We start from the raw sequence: 21,994 nt of genomic DNA, 5'->3' as shown, positions 1-21,994 counted from the left end.
GAAATTATGAACCGGTTTCGTTCGATTCATACTCCTAACAGAGGCTTCTGCTCCTGTAGATACAGTACAATAAATGCTTTATCTTTTCAGATATTTCACTTTTTCCCATGACTCCAGTGAAAAATAGTCTTGCATTATGTAACAGACCTTCAAGAATGAAACAACTACAAAAATGCAATTCAGGCGTAGATGAACTCCAGTTAGACATCGCTCATACGTAACTCTAGAGTACAAATTACGAATATGTCAATGAATAATTTATGTGTATTCTATACATTGCCTTCTGTTTCTTATATACAAAATAAAAGACACTGTTTCCAGCGCTAAGGATTTTAATTGTTGAAGTTTGTTTGAAACACATAGTATTTAAATAAATCCATCTATTACTCTATAAAGAAAAATCGCGTTCTAAGATTTACACATGGTGTTTTATCGGCAGTTGTTATTATTTTTTTGTTGTGTTCATGTAAATTGTAATATATAAAGCAAATTTTTCCACCTAAAACAAGCAGTGTAGAACAGTTTTTCCGGATGAAAACCAAAAGGAGGAGAACTCTATAAGTTATACGTACCGAGAGAAATAGACCAGTGATACTGTGCTTGAATTGCAGTAGAAGAAACTAGACCTCAAACTTTGGCCGATCATCCTGGTTAGATTTTATGTGACTTCCCTAAATTTTCCCATGTGAATGCCGAGGAAGAAACTTTTTTCTGTATCTACTGGTAAGGACATACTCCACCAGCCAATACAGGGGGTACTGAATACTCTATTGATCTTACTAATTTATGTTCAATTGTCGCAGGAGTAAGGCAAAAACTATACTTTAAATGCCTTGGAACTTTCACAAACGCTCCTATTTTCTGTATGTGCCCCCTTAGATGAAATGTATGTTGGTGGCGGGAAAATCTTTACAGGGACAGCCTTGGGCACCAGTTCTCGAAATTTTACCTGTACATTTTCCCGAAATAAATATCTCTATTTCACTGTTCCCTAAAGTTGCATGACACTCGAGAACTCACTAATCTATGATCACAAATGTCGTTTTCGACTTTGGATATATTAGACATATCCCATGATATCACGTTCCTGCGGATCCCAAGCACTATAACACTATTAATGAGTGGTACACATGGATTTTTAAGGCAGTTTCTTAGTGTACCTGCCCAAGTTTTTCCAGTGAACCAAAGTGTTCCACTTACTCCCCCCTACAACAGTTTGTACGAGCACCATTCTACTTAATAACATATAACGGCGTTAACCGTAGATATTTTTTTTTTTAATGTAACTGTTTCCAGAAGCATGTTAATAGCGATATCAGATGTTTGCTCCAGAATACTTCCAATATGTTGCGTTAATCTACATTTCGATTGAGGTTCAACTGCTGCGGAAACTGAAATAGCATGCAGATTATTGTCGATTTATGAATATTGTATTTCGCTACCTGCGTAGAGGATCAGCCGCAGTTACTTCACAAAGCGAAAATTCTTTCTAGATCATCTTAGAAATTTCGGAAATATTCTGGCAAAGATAAATTTATAATGGGAACAGAATCGGCAGCCAACAATCTTAGATTCAGCTCGATGTATGGTTCAGGTGGCTCTGAGCACTATGGGACTTAACTTCTGAGGTCATCAGTCCCCTAGAACTTAAATCTACTTAAACCTAACTAACCTAAGGACATCACACACATCCATGCCCGTGGCAGGATTCGAACCTGCGACCGTAGCGGTCGCGTGGTTCCAGACTGTAGCGCCTAGAACCGCTCAGCCACTCTGGCTGGCAGCTCGATGTATCTTACAGTTTTTTTCGCAGAGTGTGAACGTTTGCGATTATATCATTCTTCCTAGAGCCCCTTCATGTGTTACTTGTACTTCAGATTTAGATTCATCATTAACATATTGTATTTCAAGGATCAAGAAATTATGTGTCCCTCAACACATTGTGAGAATGTCACGTCTGGCGGTGCCTAAGTTATCAAGTGAAAAGACGAACATTAAAAGTAATACGGGAACGAAGTTTTTCATTGTGATACGGGGGCGGTGGCTATTCTAGTTGCAACGTCCCTCGATCTTAGTTACCGACGTAACCCATAGTAGTATACGAGGGCGTACTGAAAAGTGATGTTCAAAAATGTTCAAATGTGTGTGAAATCTTATGGGACTTAACTGCTAAGGTCATCAGTCCCTAAGCTTACACACTACTTAACCTAAATTATCCTAAGGACAAACACAAACACCCATGCCCGAGGGAGGACTCGAACCTCCTCCGGGACCAGCCGCACAGTCCATGACTGCAGCGCCTAAGACCGCTCGGCTAATCCCGCGCGGTTGAAAATTGATGCCTCCGAAATTTTTATCCTGCTTTCAATGTCCGTTGAGGTATTAAATGTCATGCATATTACTCGGTCGAGTTTTCCGCTTCGCTGACGCAAGTTGCAATTCTCTGTCTCAAGAGGGCTCCGAATTGAAGCGTGTGACACGGCGGTGTGTAACGTAACTATGTTGGTGCGTGAGAAACAGCGTGCTGTAATCGAGTTTGTAACTGCAGAAGACTTCGTCCACGCATGGAGCAGCCTCTCCTTCAGCATGACAATGCCAGACCACACATGAGCGCTGCGACAACTGCAACGATCCGACGCCTTCGGTTCACCGTCAGCAATCGTCCTCTATACAGTCCCGACTTGGCCCATCCTATTTTCATATGTTCCCAAAACTCATAGAACACCTTCGAGGACATCACTTTGATAGTGACGAAGTGGTGCAAGCAGAGGTGAGATTGTGGCTCCGTCAACAAAGTCGAACATTCTACAGTGACGGTATCAACAAATTGATCTCTCTTTGGGAAAAATGTGTTCGTCGTCAGGGTGACTATGTTGAGAAATAAATATGTAGGCATGAAAAACAAAGATGTAGAATGTTAAAAAAGTTCGTTTTATTTAAAAAGGTTTACCATTTTTCATATAAAAAATTGAGAGGCATTACTTTTTAGCACGCCCTCATATATACAGTCCTTAACTTCTCAGTGCTGCTACAATGACTTATAGTATCGTTCGACTACTGGCCGACTCTTGACTCTAAAAGGTGATTACAGTAGAAGTCACTACAGTCTGTGACTTCTGATGTTAACGATGGCGTAAATAACAGAAAACGATAGCCTGACTTGACAGACCGAGAATATGTAACACATCCATCGAAATTTTAGATATAAAGTCAGTAGGACTATGCAGTGTTTCGTGGGTTTCCCATAAGCGATTTTTTTCAAAAATTGATAATAATGGTTTTAAATTTCTTTCTCATCCTATACACAATTGTTCTTAAACACACATCACTCGTGAGTAGAGCAGAAATGGGGGAAAATGTTAGTGATGCGTGAAGTAACCGCCACGAGACACCGTAAGGTGGTTTGTGGAATGTAGAATTAATGGTAATCCATCAACTGACTGCGGTCCGGTATTCTGCAGCAGAGGGACGCCTGTGATACTTGTTCATAATTTTGGGGACCTAGCCGGCCGGAGTGGCCGAGCGGTTCTAAGCGCTTCAGTCTGGAACCGCGCGACCGCTACGGTCGCAGGTTCGAATCCTGCCTCGGGCATGGATGTGTGTGATGTCCGTAGGTTAGTTAGGTTTAAGTAGTTCTAAGTTCTAGGGGACTGATGACCTCAGATGTTAAGTCCCATAATGCTCAGAGCCATTTGAACCATTTTTTTGGGGACCTTATCTAATATTCTTCCTGTAGAACGATGTGATCTGAACCTTTTTCCAATTTTTTCGTGACACCTAGGAGAAGTGTCAATTCTAGTATGTATTTGCTCTCGTATTCATTTTGAAGGAATAATTTACACACGAATATCACAGATTTCTTGCGTTAATGACTCTTTACAGAACGTATGCAAAATCTGGGAAGGTTTTTCAATAGTGTTTGGATGTGAAACTCACTGTAGATTTTCGATATGGCTTCGGCTAGAGGTGTGCCACTTTCCGTCAGCAAACGTTTTCTCATGAACGAGATATGGCACAATAGTCCCTACTTTTTCTATTAATCTAGTGACCGTTGGGTGAAATATTGTAATTTCAGTCATATTAATGAAAGAAAATAGCAAACAAAAGCTTGCACTTCAGCCTTCAGTTGTGTCAGTATTATCAATTTTTACTGTGAGCCAATCTAAAGTGTTCGTTATTTCGAATGTTAGTTTGACCAATACTCTGATTGAAAGTTTAAAATTCAAGTCGAGATTTGGTATTTTTCACACTCGCCAAATTATCCCAGTGCAAACAACAAAACATTCATGTCTAGATTTCAAGAACAGTCAACATATCAATCTGCAAAGGTACTCTCTGACCTTTAGTCAACTAAGGTATTAAGTCAAAAAAATATAAAATCTTTATTGTCTTTGGTGATGATATCTTGAGCTTTGATAATCTTCATTACAAGAACAGTGCCACGGTCAATGGTTCTTGACTGTGTAGTAACAGCTACGGAAAATCGGATCTGTTCGTTGGTATAAAGTGCAAAATGCGTCTTTCGCTGTACACAATCCTGCCAATGTGGCGATCAGATGCAGAGAATAGATCAGATACTACGAGTAATTTGCTTGTCAGCTATTTTCCGGCAACTGCAGCGAACATGTCGATCTCCTAATCAGTGATTAACAAAAACTTCCAATATATTGAAACGACATGATCTGTGACATTGATGGCCGGAAGTCCCCACCTGGGAAAGTTCGGCCGGCGAGTTGCAAGTCTTCTCAGTTGACGCCACATTGGGCGACTTGCGTGTAGATGTTGATGACGAAATGATGATGAGGACAACACAACACCCAGTCCCGAGCGGAGAATCGAACCCGGGTCCGCTGCATAGAAGTTAGACGCGCTGACCAGACACGGGCTGCTATATATATACGAGGGCTATCCACAAAGTGCATTTCGTTTTGGAATTAAAAATAAATAAAGCATTGGAAAATTTTTTTATTACATACAGATGAAAGCCACACTTAAATACTACTTTTCTACATAGTTGCCATTTAAATTAAGGCACTTATCGTAGCGATGGACGAGCTTGGTAATTCCTTCGTCGTAAAATTCTGCCGCCTGCGCCTTCAACCACGTGGTTACCTCTTCTTGAAGCTGTGCGTCGTCATCAAACCGCTGCATAGCCAACCACTTCATTGCTGGGAATAAGTGGAAGTCGCTCGGTGCCAGGTCGGGACTGTACGGCGGATGAGGAAACAACTCCCACTTAAAAGATTCGAGAACTTCACGAGTGGCATTTGCCGTGTGGGCCCCGGCGTTGTCGTGAATCAGCAAGATCTTTGAGCCCAACTTTCCCCTGCGCTTGTTTTTTATTGCTCTTCTGAGGTTGTGCAGAGTTTGGAAATACCCCTGAGAGTTTATTGTAGTGCCCCTATCCAGGAAATCCACAAAAATCACACCTTTTCTGTCCCAAAAGACAGTCGCCACGTGGTTGAAGGCGCAGGCGACCGAATTTTACGACGAAGGAATTTCCAAGCTCGTCCATCGCTACGATAAGTGCCTTAATTTAAATGACAACTATGTAGAAAAGTAGTATTTAAGTGTGGCTTTCATCTGTATACAGGGTGTTACAAAAAGGTACGGCCAAACCTTCAGGAAACATTCCTCACACACAAAGAAAGAAAATATATTATGTGGACATGTGTCCGGAAACGCTTACTTTCCATGTTAGAGCTCATTTTATTACTTCTCTTCAAATCACATTAATCATGGAATGGAAACACACAGCAACAGAACGTACCAGCGTGACTTCATACACTTTGTTACAGGATATGTTCAAAATGTCCTCCGTTAGCGAGGATACATGCATCCACCCTCCGTCGCATGGAATCCCTGATGTGCTAATGGAGCCCTGGAGAATGGCGTATCGTATCACAGCCGTCCACAATACGAGCACGAAGAGTCTCTACATTTGGTACCGGGGTTGCGTAGACAAGAGCTTTCAAATGCCCCCATAAATGAAAGTCAAGAGGGTTGAGGTCAGGAGTGCGGGGAGGCCATGGAATTGGTCCGCCTCTACCAATCCATCGGTCACCGAATCTGTTGTTGAGAAGCGTACGAACACTTCGACTGAAATGTGCAGGAGCTCCATCGTGCATGAACCACATGTTGTGTCGTACTTGTAAAGGCACATGTCCTAGCAGCACAGGTAGAGCATCCCGTATGAAATCATGGCGGTGAATCGAGGAAGTACAGAACATACTGACGAAACTAAAATGAGCTCTAACATGGAAATTAAGCGTTTCCGGACACATGTCCACATAACATCTTTTCTTTATTTGCGTGTGAGGAATGTTTCCTGAAAGTTTGGCCGTACCTTTTTGTAACACCCTGTATAATAAAAAAAATTTCCAATACTTTATTTTTAATTCCAAAACGTAATGTACTTTGTGGATAGCCCTCGTATTAATGCCCTGTAACGGCTGAACTATTCTCGCGTTATCAAGCCTATACTAGATCAATATTCAGATGCTGCAGTCAGTAGAAACATCCAGTTTTATTATTTTTTCAACTCGCCATTCACAAACGGCAGCTCGCTGCTTTCTGCTGACATGATCTCGTTGTCGACGCAACGTTATACATCTAAAAAAAGTACTTGTTAAAATAAGCTGTTCTTTTTTTTTTATCAATTGTGGGCATCCATTATTTCCCATTATTGGGATTTGGTTCATACATCGCAAAATTATCTCAGCTCGAAGTACACAGTCGGAGTCTCCGTCTACTGTACATGTATACTCCACAAGTTGCTTACGGTATGTGGCGGAGGGTACTGCTGCGACAACTATCTTTCTCCCCCTATCTTGTGCCATACATGAATGGGACGTGGGAAGAATTACTGTCGGTAAACCTCCGTATGAAATGTAATTTTTCTGATTTTCTCGTCATTATCATTTCGAAAGACGTATGCTGGAGAAAGTAATATGTTTTCCGTGTCACATTGAAAAGCACGCTCTTGAAAATTCAACAGCAAACGTCACCGTGATGCGCAACGCCTTTCTTGCGTTTGCCACTGGTGTTTGTTGAGCATCTCCGTAACGTACTCGCACCGAGTAAACGATCCCCTGACAAATTGCACCACTCTTTGTTGGATCTTCTTTATCTGTTCTATTAATGCTACTCCGTAAGGGTACCAGACTGATGAACGATACTGTAGAATCAATTGAACGACTGTTTTTAAAGTCATTTACTTCGTGGATGATTTCTTACGATTCTCCCAATGAATATCGATCACGCTTTTGTTTTATGTGGTCATTCCACTTTACGTCGCTCCGGATGGTTACGCCTAGGTATTTTGCAATGGTTACTGTCCAAATGGTTCAAATGGCTCTGAGCACTATGGGACTTAACATCTGAGGTCATCAGTCCCCTAGACTTAGAACTACTTAAACTTAACTAACCTAAGGACATCACACACATCGATGCCCGATGCAGGATTCGAACCTGCGACCGAATAGTTACTGTTCCAGGGAGTTATTGTCAGTAGTGCTAACGAACAGTAGTGGTTTTATTAACGTCCAGACTTAACTGCCAGTCCCTGCACCATTCTTGGATCCTGTGCAGGTCTTCCTGCATACCGCAACATTTTTTTTTTTTTTTTTTTTTTACTTTAGAAACCTAATGTCAGTGTATGTGGTACGCGTTCACACACCGACGGTTGGTTAGACGGATGAAGACCGTGGGGGAGAGACAAGGCCGCGGATCTCGGGATGAATATTCATCGCGCTTCTAAGACCAGCGTTCCTCGAACGCCGCGTTGCCGGGTCAGCCACGCTGGCTGGGGACCGCACGTTCTCAGCTGCCTACGTGCAGGAGGGGCTGGGCTTCGTATGGTGGCGACACTCCACATGTCGTCACCGAAGGCAGAACGAAAAGGCTGACGAAACAGCATCGCAATCGCGTAGCGCGCACTCTTTCTAACTGTTTCTACATTGATACCTTGTATGCGGCTTGCGCCACGAATAATGGTTTTAGAGCTTTGTCCTAATGCAGCGCTGATTATGTTGTGCATCTGATGAACGTCAGGTTCATTCCGGGAAGCAGACAGATTTTAACTTTTAAAGAAATCAGAAATACAACTTAGTTGAGATGGGCCTTGTTAGGCACCGAAAGTCGCATGCAAAGACATCTTTTATCCCAGGACTTTTACAGAGCTTCACGCTTACTCAATCTCTGCCGTTAGAGACCAAGTTATCCAATTCTCATTATTTTCTTTCGTTTGGCATTTACGTAGCCTTACTCTCGTAATACTCCTTTTCTTTGACAAGGACGGGGAAGAAGTTAGTGGGATATTTCTAAAGGATTCGCGGTGACTTCCAACAACGCAGTGATTGATTTCACGTGATATCTTCCGTCCACATGTGCTAGTGCTTCATTTGTAACGACCTCAGTGTTGACAGGAATTTAAGCCTTAACTGTCTATCCTACTCCTCATACGTATTCCTCAGAAGTAAATAAAGTTACACAACCATACCCCGCGATGCCATCAGTAATTCAGGTTATAGTTCGTAGGAGAGTGGTAGGCGGGTTCCTAGCGATATGTGGTCTTTTGTCGTTAAATATGCGTATTTTAATACAGTATTATGGTGGATACAGATCAGCTGATAATCCAGATGCAGCAGAACAGTATAATAACTAGATTAGCTGAGGTACGGTTCACCGTTTTCCTTTCCCGTCTGTGACAGTAGTGCTGTGCGCCAATAAGAACTAAAAACAGGGTTGAAAGTTGTTCTTAGGTAACCTTACTGAGCAAAATGTAGCCAAAAAAAGTGAAATTTACCTGCTACCTTGCCCTTTATAGCGCTTCGTAGGTCTAGATGTAGAAACATATCCAAATCAAGCGTTTTGTATGAAAAATGCTACCAATAAACTCAAAAATAAAAATAGGAACGGGCACCCGTAGTATCACAGTACATAGAACACCCCGTTCCCCTCCCCACAGTGACCCCAAAACACGGAGAAAAATTGCTGTAAATAGCTACATAACACTAAATGGAACGATCTTAATTATTTTTGACCCTGGTTTAACTCATTTATTTGCCTACCTTTAAGTATTTTCGTGAAGTCGATATTGTCATTTCAGCCTGCCGATGTGGCCGAACGGTTCTAGGCGCTTCAGTCCCGAACCACGTTGCTGCTACGGTCGCAGGTTCGAATCGTGCCTCGGGCATGGATGTGTGTGATGTCCTTAGGATTGTTAGGTTTAAGTAGTTCTAAGGCTAGGGGACTGATGACTTCAGATGTTATGTCCCATAGTACTCAGAGCCATTTGATATTGTCATTTCATATAAACATGCCTACAAGGGATAGATGATTCAGTGAGACTAATATCTTAATAACGTATTAGTATGGCTATCAGCATCCAAAGTAATCACATATCAGTTGGATACCTAACTGTGTTGCCTGATCTAGGTTTTCCGTTATTTCCCTAAACTGCTTCAGGCAAATGCAGGGATGGTTCCTTTGAAAGGGCCCAGCTGACTTCCTTCTCCATCCTTCCATAATACGATGGGACCGATGACCACGCCGTTTGGTCCCCTCCCCCAAATCAACCAACCAATCTAATGTATTATGGCACTAAGTATCCTATTTGAGAAAAAAATGGGCTATTACATTTTGCAGATAGAATATTCTGAGGAGCATTGCATACAAAATTGCATATAAAAAGGGCCATAACCAGTGGTGTACAGATAGTTACAATGATTGTTGTACAATGGCACACGACACGCAAATATTTCGAAAACGTTCTTGCAGTTGAACGTGATATTTACTCTAGACGTAGACAGATGACGTACACAGATGCCGTCCCTTGGGGAAAGGTGCTACCAATGACAAGTTCTACCAATAAACTCAAAAATAAAGAGTAGAGCATAGGGCATACGTAGTAGCACAATGCATAGAACACCCTCCTCCTCGCCCTCCCCCCTTCCCCAGTGACTCCAAAAACCCCGTAACTCCCGTACAGAAATGGGAAAAGGCAAAATAAGAAGATGAAGACCTTTAACTAGTTACTTAATGCGACAAACGCAGACACACATTATTTTCTGTTTTCGATCCCGTTCGGACGTGTTCTCGCGAAATTTGTATAGTGTGTGTAATTACAGAATTGACTGAACATTATCTGCATAACGCGATGATAATTATTTTTACGACGGAATTTTGCGCAGTTATTTATGTATTCATGTAACGAGATCCAAGAAACAACACAGTGATAATGTGTTACGTAAAAGCTGCCCTGGTAATATAGTGACATATACACAGTGATGCGGATACGAGTTATACCGGAAGGAATGGAGATGAGGTCGTTAGAGATCTAGCACAAAGTCGGATTGGTGAAGAATGGTGCAGGAAATCTGCCGTGTTCCAAATAAATTATCTCGGAATACGCCTAAAGTCGATTAGTAAACTGAGCATATCTAAATATGATTTACCACGCAGGTATTTGAGCCACTATCTTCCAGAATACGAATACAGTGTTTTAACCACTGTGCCGCCTTGTTCGGTAATTATACCGGAGAACGTGCCATTGGCCATGTATGGGAACGGCTGTACGAGTAAGTAGTATGCCTCCGTCGGCAGCGTGTAGAAAGTTTGTCTATAGTGATCGAAAAAAAAAATTGTTCAAATGGCTCTGAGCACTATAGGACTTAATATCTGAGGTCATCAGTCCTCTAGAACTTAGAACTACTTAAACCTAACTAACGTAAGGACATCACAAACATCCATGCCCGAGGCAGAATTCGAACCTGCGACCGTAGCGGTCCCGCGGTTCCAGACTGTAGTGCCTAGAACCGCTTGGCCACTCCGGCCGGCTGCGTGATCGATCCCCTCTCACAGTGTTGCGAGATGGGAACGTCTCCCTATGCTGTTGAACAGGCCGCCCATTATTACTTTCGGTCAGGTCTCCCACAAGCGGAGGTCTTCCAGAACGGTCCGGCAGCGGCGTATGCTAGATAGAATTGAACTCTGGGACCGAAATGGCCACATCAGATACGAGATGTACTATATATGTAAGTTCTTCGAGTGTTACTGATACATCATGATGCATCACTGATAGTTACAATTCATGTCTTTATACATTGCATGTAACTTTGCAACTCAAGGTCTTTCAGGCATGCATGCAAGCATGTCTGAAGGATCAAGCACTATTGTAAATGTTACGAAATATGTTCGTATACTGCGAAATTGACGTCAGGTGTTCGCGATGCATGAAAATTTGTGTCGGACCGGGACTCGAACCCGGATTTCACGCTTATCGCGAGCGGTCGCCTTAACAACTTCGGCTATCCGAGCACGCCGCCAGGACCGATCCAAACGTCTATATGTCAATAGTCACAATCCTTATGCTCGCATATTTCGTGATTCCAGCACAGGGAGACAAATACATGGTCATTTTAGCCCGTCGAGGCATGGATACTCCATTGATGGTTACAATGTCTGTGTTTACACAATGTTTGTATCTTCACAATCAATGTCCTTCAGACATGAATGCGTACATCGACGGGCAAACATGACTCTCTGTTCGGGAAGAACGAATTGTGGGAGCATAGGGGCTAAGGGTTCTGACTATGTGACACATAGAAGTTTAGATCGGTTCTAGAGGCGTGTTCCTATAGCCGAAGTGGTGACAGGACTATGTAAAATTTTTCGAGAACACTTGGGAATCAGTATGAACCTACTGTTCTCTCGTTGGTATGCTGATATCGTTTTCGTTTGTTGCATCAGAAGGGCGTTCCTATGATAATTTTTGTTGTTCATTTTGATGAGTAGTTAAGACGACAGCTCTTAAAAAAAAAGAATTAAAAAATGTGGTTAAGGTCATTGCTCGCGATAAGCGGGAAATCTGATTTCGAGTCTCGGTCCGGCACATATTTTACTGTGTAGCAAACACAATGTAAGGTCGCAGCATGCGGATCTATTTCGTAATTTCTTACACATTTTCGTACTGCTTAAACCGACATGTTATGGTCGTAGCAGCGCGTCTATGAATTCGCTCGACGTCAGTTGTCTGCCTAGTTAAAAGGAACCCAAACTCTGGAACAACACTGTAGAATTGGTCGGACTAGCGTCCTTTATCCAGTTTCGTTTACAGATGCACTATACTTTCCAAGAATCCTACAAACAAATCTAAGTTTTCCACTCGTTTCCCCTAAAACTGATTTTACATAAGTGTCCCATTTCATATCACTTGTTAGTACTTCAAATGGCTCTGAGCACTATGGGACCTAACTGCTGAGGTCATCAGTCCCCTAGAACTTAGAAATACTTAAACCTAAGGACATCACACACATCTATGCCCGAGGCAGGATTCGAACCTGCGACCGTAGGGGTCGCGCGGTTCCAGACTGTAGCGCTAGAACCGCTCGGCCACACCGGCCGGCTCTTGTTAGTACTATTCCTTAAATAATTACACGATATGACGAGCTCAAGATGCTCACCAATCATTCTGTAATCAAATGCTGTCGGACTCTTTCTCTTCGTTATAGACAGTATCTAACTTATACCTAAATTTGAAGAGAGTTGCTGTTCAGTACACACATTGGAAATTTTCCTTACGATCGTCCAACGGCGTTATTTCCTGTGAAAAACAGAATCGTCAGCGAATAATTTTTCGGTGCTATTGATCGTATCTGATAAATCGTTAATGTGTATTTAGAATTTTAGAATTCTTGTTAGGCTTCCTTAGGACAAACCCGTTCTCACCTTCCGTTCTGTGGAACATTTGCCGTCCAGTATAAAGTTCTGGTTTCTAGTAGTTAAATATTCCTCGAACCAGGAAGATACTTCCTATGCTCGTATGTTAGCTTGTATTCGACGATGTGAGAGTGTCGAACGCCTGTCGGAAATCCAGGAAAATGGTATGTACTCGTTCACCTACATCTATTGTTTGCAAGACGCCGTGTATGATTAAAGGAAGTTGTTTTTCACACGGGTGGCCAAAGGACCACGGGAAAGGAGTGATGTACACCCTCCTGACATTATAACGCCATAGACGAGAACACTGGCACCGTCTACAGTAATGGAGAAGTTATAACGTGTTCCAAAGGCGTGCTAGATTAATAGACGGCGTGAATCGCTCTCCAAGCCAAACTGTGACACGTTCGCAACAGATCACCCTAGGAAAGGGCGTTGCATCTGTTAAGAGAACTGCTAGCAAATGGTTGGTTGGTTGACTTAGGGGAGGGGGGGGGGCAACCAAACAGTGAGGTCATCGGTTCCATCGGACTAAGGAAGGATGGTGAAGAACGTCGGCCGTGCCCTTTCAAAGGAACCAACCCGGCATTTGCCTGAAGCGATTTACGGAAATAATGGAAAACGTAAATCTGTATGTCCGGACACGGGTTTGAACCGCCGATCTTCCGCATACGAGTCCAGTATGCTAAGCACTACGCCACCTCGCTCGGAAGCAAATTGGTAGTGAGACTTATTCTAGAGTGCTGTTCGAGCATAAGCATGACAGCAAATCTCGAAGGAATTCAATGACGCGCTTCTAGGATCGCAAGGGCTTGGTACCACCTACACGAAAGTGTGACACAAGTGTTCAACCAACTTACATGGGAATCTGAAAGAAAGGCATCATTGTTCTTATGAAACCTTGTACGGTAAATTTACAGACCTGGTATACGAGGTAGACGCTGCAACCGGCCAATTACCTTCACAATCAACTCGCTCAGGGATCATAGAATAAGGTGAGAAAGAATATCACTGTACAGATGTGCAAAGGCAGTCATTGTTTTCTCCTCTCCAGTCGTTGTGTAATACGACAGGGAGTGGCTATTAATGGTGCAATATACATTCCAACAAGCAGCGCATAATGACCGATGAAGTTTGTATGTAGATGTATCCATTGTTCCCGAATTCACTTACGGTCGCTCACAAACCACATTAGGTGAGACCCGCAGTTCTTTTGTGTGAGTATATTGCATCTGGTAGACCACTGAGCGAACAGACCATCGTCTAGAAGTCGATGATTCAGTCTCATGGGATATGTGTCATTCAGAAACTTTTGCTAGATCTCTTCCTGGGGCAGAGGCTATGTTGGTTTTAAGTTTTGAGGCACTGAAGGCAACATAACGATCCTGCTTCTGGATTATAGCACATAGCCGACCTTTCCTGAACTGCAGTCGATTGTTTCCTCCATTCTGAACATTTCCCCACAACTACGAAACACCGCTATGAGAAATATTCAAATTCAAAAAAATGGCTCTGGGCACTATGGGACTTAACATATGAGGTCATCAGTCCCCTACAACTTAGAACTACTTACACCTAACTAACCTAAGGACATCACACACATCCATGCCCGAGGCAGGATTCGAACCTGCGACCGTAGCGGTCGCGCGGTTCCAGACTGAAGCGCCTAGAACCGCTCGGCCACAGCGGCCGGCGATTTCGAAGATCGCTAAATTTATAGACATGATGTATAACGGACAGTCAAATGAAAACGAGACAGATGGAAAAAAAGTAAGTAAACTGTTTATTATTTCAAAAGTAATCACCATAAGTCTTAATACATGTATCCCACTGTAAGACAACACGGTCTATGCCTGCATGAAAAAGATGTTTGCCGTTGCCTGTGGAACAATAGCCGGCCGCGGTGGTCTAGTGGCTCTAGGCGCGCAGTCCGGAACCGCGGGACTGCTACGGTCGCAGGTTCGAATCCTGCCTCGGGCATGGATGTGTGTCATGTCCTTAGGTTAGTTAGGTTTAAGTAGTTCTAAGTTCTAGGGGACTGATGACCACAGAAGTTAAGTCCCATAGTGCTCAGAGCCATTTGAACCATTTTTTTGTGGAACAATAATTGTACCCAGACGTGCACCACTCAGTCCGAAGCAAATCGACGGCCACGAATGTCTTTCTTCAGGGCTCCAAAAAAATATGGAAATCGCATGGGGAGAGATCTGGATTGTATGGAGGATGTGTAAGGGTTTCCTACCAAATCTTCCGCAGCGTAGTTGAAACAGCCTCGGCAACATGTAGGCGTGTATTATCCTACAACAGAATGATGCCGTCCGTCAACATTTCTGGACGTGTAGACTTGATGGTGCGCTTCAGTTTTTTCAGAGTGTCCACGTACAGAACTATGAACACAAATGGAAAAAAATTCGTTATAGCTTCTAAAAGTATTGAAAGAGGGAAAAGGAAGTCTGGGTTCTGTGGGCCGTCGATTGCAGGGTCGTTAGATATGGGACGAAAGCTCGGATTGGGGAAGAGTGGGGAAAGAAATCAGCGGCGTCCTTCTCAAAGCACACAATGCAGCATTTGCTCTAAGCAATTTAGGGAAACCTAAATCTGGATCGTAAGACGGAAATCTGAATCCCAGTCTTCATTGTCTTAATTATTCCTCTACCACGCTCAGTGAAAGCGATAGACACTAAGGTTAAGAACAAAAACAAAAAACAAAAAAACGTATCATTTGTAACGACGATTCTGGTGCACAGAATATGAATTGGATGATAACACTTTCTTGTGTCTTTGTCGCGCCTGATGGACTGTTCTATTAAATAAAAACCAGAACAATGATTACTTGTCAGCGGAAACGTGGTTTTAGTTCTTGTGACTCTGTTGACTACGATATATAGACAAAACGCAATCAATAAGGCGTTTTTAATATGGTTAAGAGTTCTAGCTCTTTTTGATGCGATATTAGATATTAAAACAAAGCTAAACATTCTCAAAAAGTCGTACGATCCACCATTTGTGAGAAAAATTCTATGATGTACTCGTTCGCCGCAGTGTCTGGTTGGTTCCTGTCATAGATTGAGAAACACTGTTAATGTTAAACACGGACGATCTATCCTGCAAGACGTGTTTGGTTGTATTACATCTGCTTCTTTCATACACTGTCCAGTCACAGTAATGTGACCATCTATCAAAAATCTGCACGATCACCTTTTGCAGCGTGGGCCACTGTGAGAATTGCATGAAGAGACTCAGCGAGGTTCTGAATGGTACGGACAGGGATTTGGAGCCATGCCGAATCCAGTACCGTGACCAGCTGCGTTAGGTTTCTCGGTTGAGGATCCATGGCGCGAACAGTCCCATCGAGATTCTCCGTTGAGTTTAAATCCGGGAAGTCTGGTGGCCAGGGGAGTACGGTAAACTCACCCTGATGCTCTTCGAACAAAGCGCGCACACTGTGAGCTGTGTGAAACGTCGCACTGGCCTGCTTCTAGATGCCGCCGTGCTGAGGATATATGCATACTTGTGTTGAGCCACTGTGCCTTCCAGAATGACGAGATCACACTGGGAATACCACGAAAACATTCCCCAGACTATAACGCACCCTCCTCCGGCCTGGACTCTTCCGACGGTTGCTGCAGGTACATACACGCCTAGGGCCATCTGCACCACGGCGCATAAAAGGTGATTCTCCTGAAAAAAGCCACCTGTTGCCACACCGTGGACACATGGCTCTAGAAAGAAACCGTCTGCTGTATACTTCGTAGTAACGCGGATAGATATATACACTACTGGCCGTTAGAATTGCTACACCACGGAGATGACGTGCTACAGACGCGAAATTTAACCGACAGGAAGAAGATACTGTGATATGCAAATGATTACCTTTTCAGAGCATTCACACAAGGTTAGCGCCGGTGACGACACCTACAACGTGCTGACATGACGAAAGCTTCCAACCGATTTCACATACACAAACAGCAATTGACCGGCGATGCCTGGTGAAACGTTGTTGTGATGCCTCGTGTAAGGAGGAGAAATGCGTACAATCACGTTTCCGACTTTGATAAAGGTCGGATTGTAGCCTACCGCGATTGCGGTTTACGTATCGCGACGTTGCTGCTCGCGTTGGTCGAGATCCAATGACTGTTAGCAAAATATTGGATCGGTGGGTTCAGGGGGGTAATACGGAACGCCTTGCTGGATCCCAACGGCCTCGTATCACTAGCAATCGAGATGATAGGCATCTTATCCGCATGGCTGTAACGGTTCGTGCAGCCACGTCTCGATCCATGAGTCAACAGAGGGGGACGTTTGCAATGACAACAACCATCTGCACGAACGGTTCGACGACGTTTGCAGCAGCATGGACTATCAGCTCGAAGACCCTGGTTGCGGTTACCCTTGACGCTGCATCACAGACAGGAGCACCTGCGATGGTGTACTCGACGACGAACCTGGGTGCACGAATGGCAAAACGTCATTTTTTCGGTTGAAAACAGGTTCTGTTTACAGCATCATGATGGTCGCATCCGTGTCTGGCGCCATCGCGGTGAACGCACATTGGAAGCGTGTATTCGTCATCGCCGTACTGGCGTATCACCCGGCGTGATGGTATGGGGTGCCATTGGTCACACGTCTCGGTCACCTCTTGTTCGCATTGACGGCACTTTCAACAGTGGACGTTACATTTCAGATGTGTTACGACCCGTGCCTCTACCCTTCATTCGATCCCTGCGAAACCCTACATTTCAGCAGGATAATGCGCGACCGCATGTTGCAGGTCCTGTACGGGACTTTCTGGATACAGAAAATGTTCGACTGCTGCCCTGTCCAGCACATTCTCCAGATCTCTCACCAATTGAAAACGTCTGGTCAATGGTGACAGAGCAACTGGCTCGTCACAATACGCCAGTCACTACTCTTGATGAACTGTGGTATCGTGATGAAGCTGCATGGGCAGCTGTACCTGTACACGCCATCCAAGCTCTGTTTAACCCAATGCCCTGGCGTATCGAGGCCGTTACTACGGCCAGAGGTGGATGTTCAAAAAATGGCTCTGAGCACTATGGGACTCAACTGCTGAGGTCATTAGTCCCCTAGAACTTAGGACTAGTTAAACCTAACTAACATAAGGACATCACAAACATCCATGCCCGAGGCAGGATTCGAGGTGGTTGTTCTGGGTACTGATTTCTCAGGATCTATGCACTAAAATTGCGTGAAAATGTAATCACATGTCAGTTCTAGTATAATATATTTGTCCAATGAATACCCGTTTGTCATTTGCATTTCTTCTTGGTGTAGCAATTTTAATGGCTAGTAGTGTATTAAGTCAGCTTAGTTCGTCATGTCCTGCAGTCTGTACAACATAAGACGAACCGATTGCTAACAGGAGTGCTGACCTGCCATGGAAAGGCCGGCGTTTGCGTTTCTAGACGGTGTGGGAGTGGCGTCGCAGAGTTCACTGGCAGGGCTAGTGCGTGGGCCTCTCACTCTCTCAGCTTTCACCTGCTGCACGGCTCTTCCCCTGCCTGCGCCACTCTTGTTTCCACAGCTTTTCATTGTGCGCCCCTTGACATTTCCCCAAGTTTTATACAAATAGACCGATTCGCGTTACAGTTGTTTCTAAGACTTTGTTACGTCCTCTTTTTCACCGCAAACCTGATGTAGACGTGCAACACGACTGCCATTCTCAGTAATCCTTTCCGGTCCAGTCTTTTGTGATGCAGCCTGATCAACGTATCCTCATTCTGACTCTCACTGGCGGACCTATTTCCACGACAACAACTTTATTTGCACCACAACAGTTAGTGCAGTAAAAAATAAAGTCGTATAGCATTGTTGGCTGAGAGGCCCTGGAGGGCAGGTTCTGTAACCTAATCGGAAAGGTTCTTCCTATCCTTCGCGCACAATGGCACCTTTCCTTCGCGAAATATGAGAGTTGTGTACTGTAGGTGTATCTGGTAAGTATAGGAGTAGGAGGAGATTAGTATTTAACATTCCGTCGACGACAAGGTCATTAGAAACGAAGCACAAGCTCGGATTAGAGAAGGATGAAAAAGGAAATCGGTCGTGCCCTTTGAAAGGAACCATCCCGGCATTTGCCTTAAGGGGGGTAGGACGTCAAACGGGCCGTCTTGGAGCAGAAGAGACACCACAGGACATTTTAATTTCGACTGCCTATACTTTTACGAATAAATTCATAAAACTTTGTCAGCATGACCAGGAAGGATTCAGGATTCACAATCAAGCAGTGGAAGTTCAAAAAAATAACAAAATAATTTTTTTTTGCATGTGAAAGTTCATCATTTTTTCACTTCTATTGGCTGCGTTTGTTGCTATAGGTACATGTTTCTTCATAAGTAAGAGAGATTCTTCGATGAATTTTGCACAGCATACATACGATATTTACAGGTGTATCAAACTCTAGAAATTATTTAATTTATGAAAAAATGAATGTGCTGTTACATTTTAAACTTCATGTGTAGAAAAAAACTCAAATTTTATAGTTAATTATCTCAATTTTTACCACAGTTTTTAATAGGTTTGGAAAATTCTAGAGTTTCATACACCTGTAAGTATGGTTTGTATGCTGTGCAAAATTCATCGAAGAATCTCCCTTACTTAAAGAAAAGTGAAATACAAATGTAAAAAAATAAATTATTTTCTTATATTTTTGAACTTCCACCACTATAAGTGTAAATCCTGAATCCTTTCTGGTCATTCTGACAAAGCTTTATGAGTTTATTTTTAAAAGTATAGACTGTGAAAGTTAAAAATTCCTGTGGTGTCTCTCCTGCTCCAAGACGTCCTGTTTGACGTCCTACACCCCTTAAGCAATTTAGGGAAATCACGGAAAACCTAAATCAGGATGGCCAGACATGGTCTTCAACCGTTGTCCTCCCGAATGTGAGTCCAGTGTGTAGTAAGTGTATGCGACTGTGATGTTTGTGTACTGTTGTGTGATGTTTGTGGTGAACGATGGTGAGAGAAGGGAGAAGGTGAAACACGGTGCCGGCACATAACCTACTCTAGTCGAATAGCACCAGGGACTGCCGAGCTTAACGTCCCAATCTGACGGACGGAATGCCATCAATAGTGTCAGATGCCCTCAATCTACGAGACACTGCGGAAAGAGTTGGAATTTAACACAGGACATTGGCGCAGAGACTGATGGCCAACGAATTTACGCCACCTCCCTTCCACCGCTTTGCCGTAAAAGCTAAGGCAAAGCAGCCAACAGCACGTGGCGTACTCAGGCGGTTACCCATCCAAGTGCTGGCCTATCCCAACGTCGCTTTACTTCGGTGATCTGACGAAAACCGGTGTATTCAACGAGGCAAAGCCGTTGGCAGTCCGTGCAGAGGTTAAGACAACTGACTGGTATTCCGCAAAACCGAGGATCAAATCTCTGGTGAGCCATCCTGTTTTACTGTCATCCTAGTAAATACTGGAGTTGTGCCTTTAAGAAAAAGTAACGGCTCAATTCTTACCCCACTCGAGCAAATGCTCTGTCTCTAAAACGGAACGAAGAAAATACTGTTAAGGCATAACGTCCCGTCGATGAAGAGATAATTAGAGGCGAAGCACAACATCGGGTTGGGGAAACGGTAGGAAGGGAAATCGGTCCTGACCTTTTCAAAGAAACCATCTCTGCATTTGCCATAGATGGTTATAGAAAATCATGGCAGACCCAAGCCTGGAGGGCCGGACAGGTACGTTATCTCTCTCTAATGACCGGCAAGATGTCAAATTTACCAGTCTGCCTTACAGTATTACGATTGGACTTCAAAAAGTAAGTTACACATGATTATGGTAGGCCAAGTAACTTCTATTGATTAATGCACTACACATCGAAGTGACACAGATGCACGACACTATTTTTCCACATTGTCACCTACTCTACCTAAACGACAGTCAGTATGTTCTACCAATCGTCCAGTTCCTCGAGATAGAAACCCGCTGCTTGGCCGCTGAGTCATTCGAAAGCCGCTATGTAAAGTCCTCAATGCTAACTTGTCAACAGTTGAAATGTTGAAAAACGTGGCTGTTGTACAATTATAAAGCTTATAAACGTCCTCATCATTGGAAAATCTCTTTCTCTCTATATGTTCTTTCAGCATGCCGAAAAAATGGAAATCGCATGGTGCAAGTGCAGTACTTGCCGACTAGTATCACCCCCGCCTCTGCGGCCTTGGTTAAATTGTTGACACCATTTCACGATGGCTGGACACTAGATTTCATTTGGTCCATGTATCTACAGAATTTAACGGTGAATCTGCGTGCAGTTGAGATATTTTGCCCAGAAGAATCGTACTGTCATCAGTACCTCATCTTTTGAGCACGTTTCCAGTTGCTGCACCATTTCAGTCGCACACTGTGATGTATCTATATCACGTACCGCAGCAGAACTGCATCTGCAAGAAATGGGAACATGTACTTTCTTTTGACAGTGTGCCACCCTTGTTGTGCAATGGCCTTAGCGTGGGACGACAGGTGTAACGTACTTTCTAAAGTCTCCACGTATTTGGAAGCTCTACATTATACGGATCGCTGGACGAACTCGGTAGACAGCATTATTGTGTTAGCGTCACACCTCAGTGGACTGGAATTGTGGTTTCAAAAGAAATTTTCAGCACATAAATCGGCTGGAAAGGAGAAGAGATAGGACATTGAGCGGCACATTACAGCTAAACGTGCACCAGTGGAGAGGGTTTACGAGAAAACGTGGAAACTTTTCGGCCTATCAACAAGAGTATACTCTTAGGAGAAAAATTCACTTATTTTTCAACTCTTTTTAGCGCCGTGTGTGTTGTCTAACGTCTGCGCAGCAAGTTGATTCTCAAATGTTGAAATGGCTCTAAGCACTATGGGACTTAACATCTGAGGTCACCAGTCCCCTAGACTTAGAACTACTTAAACCTAACCAAACTAAGGACATCACACACATCCATGCCCGAGGCAGGATTCGAACCTGCGACCGTAGCAGCAGCGCGGTTCCGGACTGAAGCGCCAAGTTGATTCTGGCCCTGAAGTCTGCATATCCGTAAAATACACGACTGCTGCTGCTTCACTGGACACAAAACATTCTCCAGCCACAGATTTTACAGACGTGGAAATAATGAAAGTCAAAGGGTAAAGGCAAAGGTAAAGCTGTCCTCAACCCATATGTTAGTTTGATCACCACAGTGCCGAACAATGCGTGGTCCTATTGCAGGTGGTGTCTTGCTTTTTTCTGACCTGACTTACCCACCCACTTACTGTATAAGAGAACTACAGTTTA

General features: G+C 43.5%; 1 protein-coding gene and 1 pseudogene across 1 annotated transcript in view; one reads left to right on the top strand and one right to left on the bottom strand.

The window, feature by feature from the left end:
* LOC124555116 (cuticlin-4) overlaps window positions 1-21,994 on the top strand; it is a 248,103-nt gene that overhangs the window by 25,914 nt on the left and 200,195 nt on the right. The gene's annotated exons all lie outside the window — the stretch shown is intronic.
* LOC124557362 lies at window positions 19,946-20,064 on the bottom strand (annotated as a pseudogene).

The sequence above is a fragment of the Schistocerca americana genome, chromosome X (assembly GCF_021461395.2).
Source record: "Schistocerca americana isolate TAMUIC-IGC-003095 chromosome X, iqSchAmer2.1, whole genome shotgun sequence".
Taxonomy (NCBI): domain Eukaryota; kingdom Metazoa; phylum Arthropoda; class Insecta; order Orthoptera; family Acrididae; genus Schistocerca; species Schistocerca americana.
The sequence above is the reverse complement of the archived record's forward strand: the minus strand, read 5'-3'. Positions and strand labels throughout refer to the sequence as shown.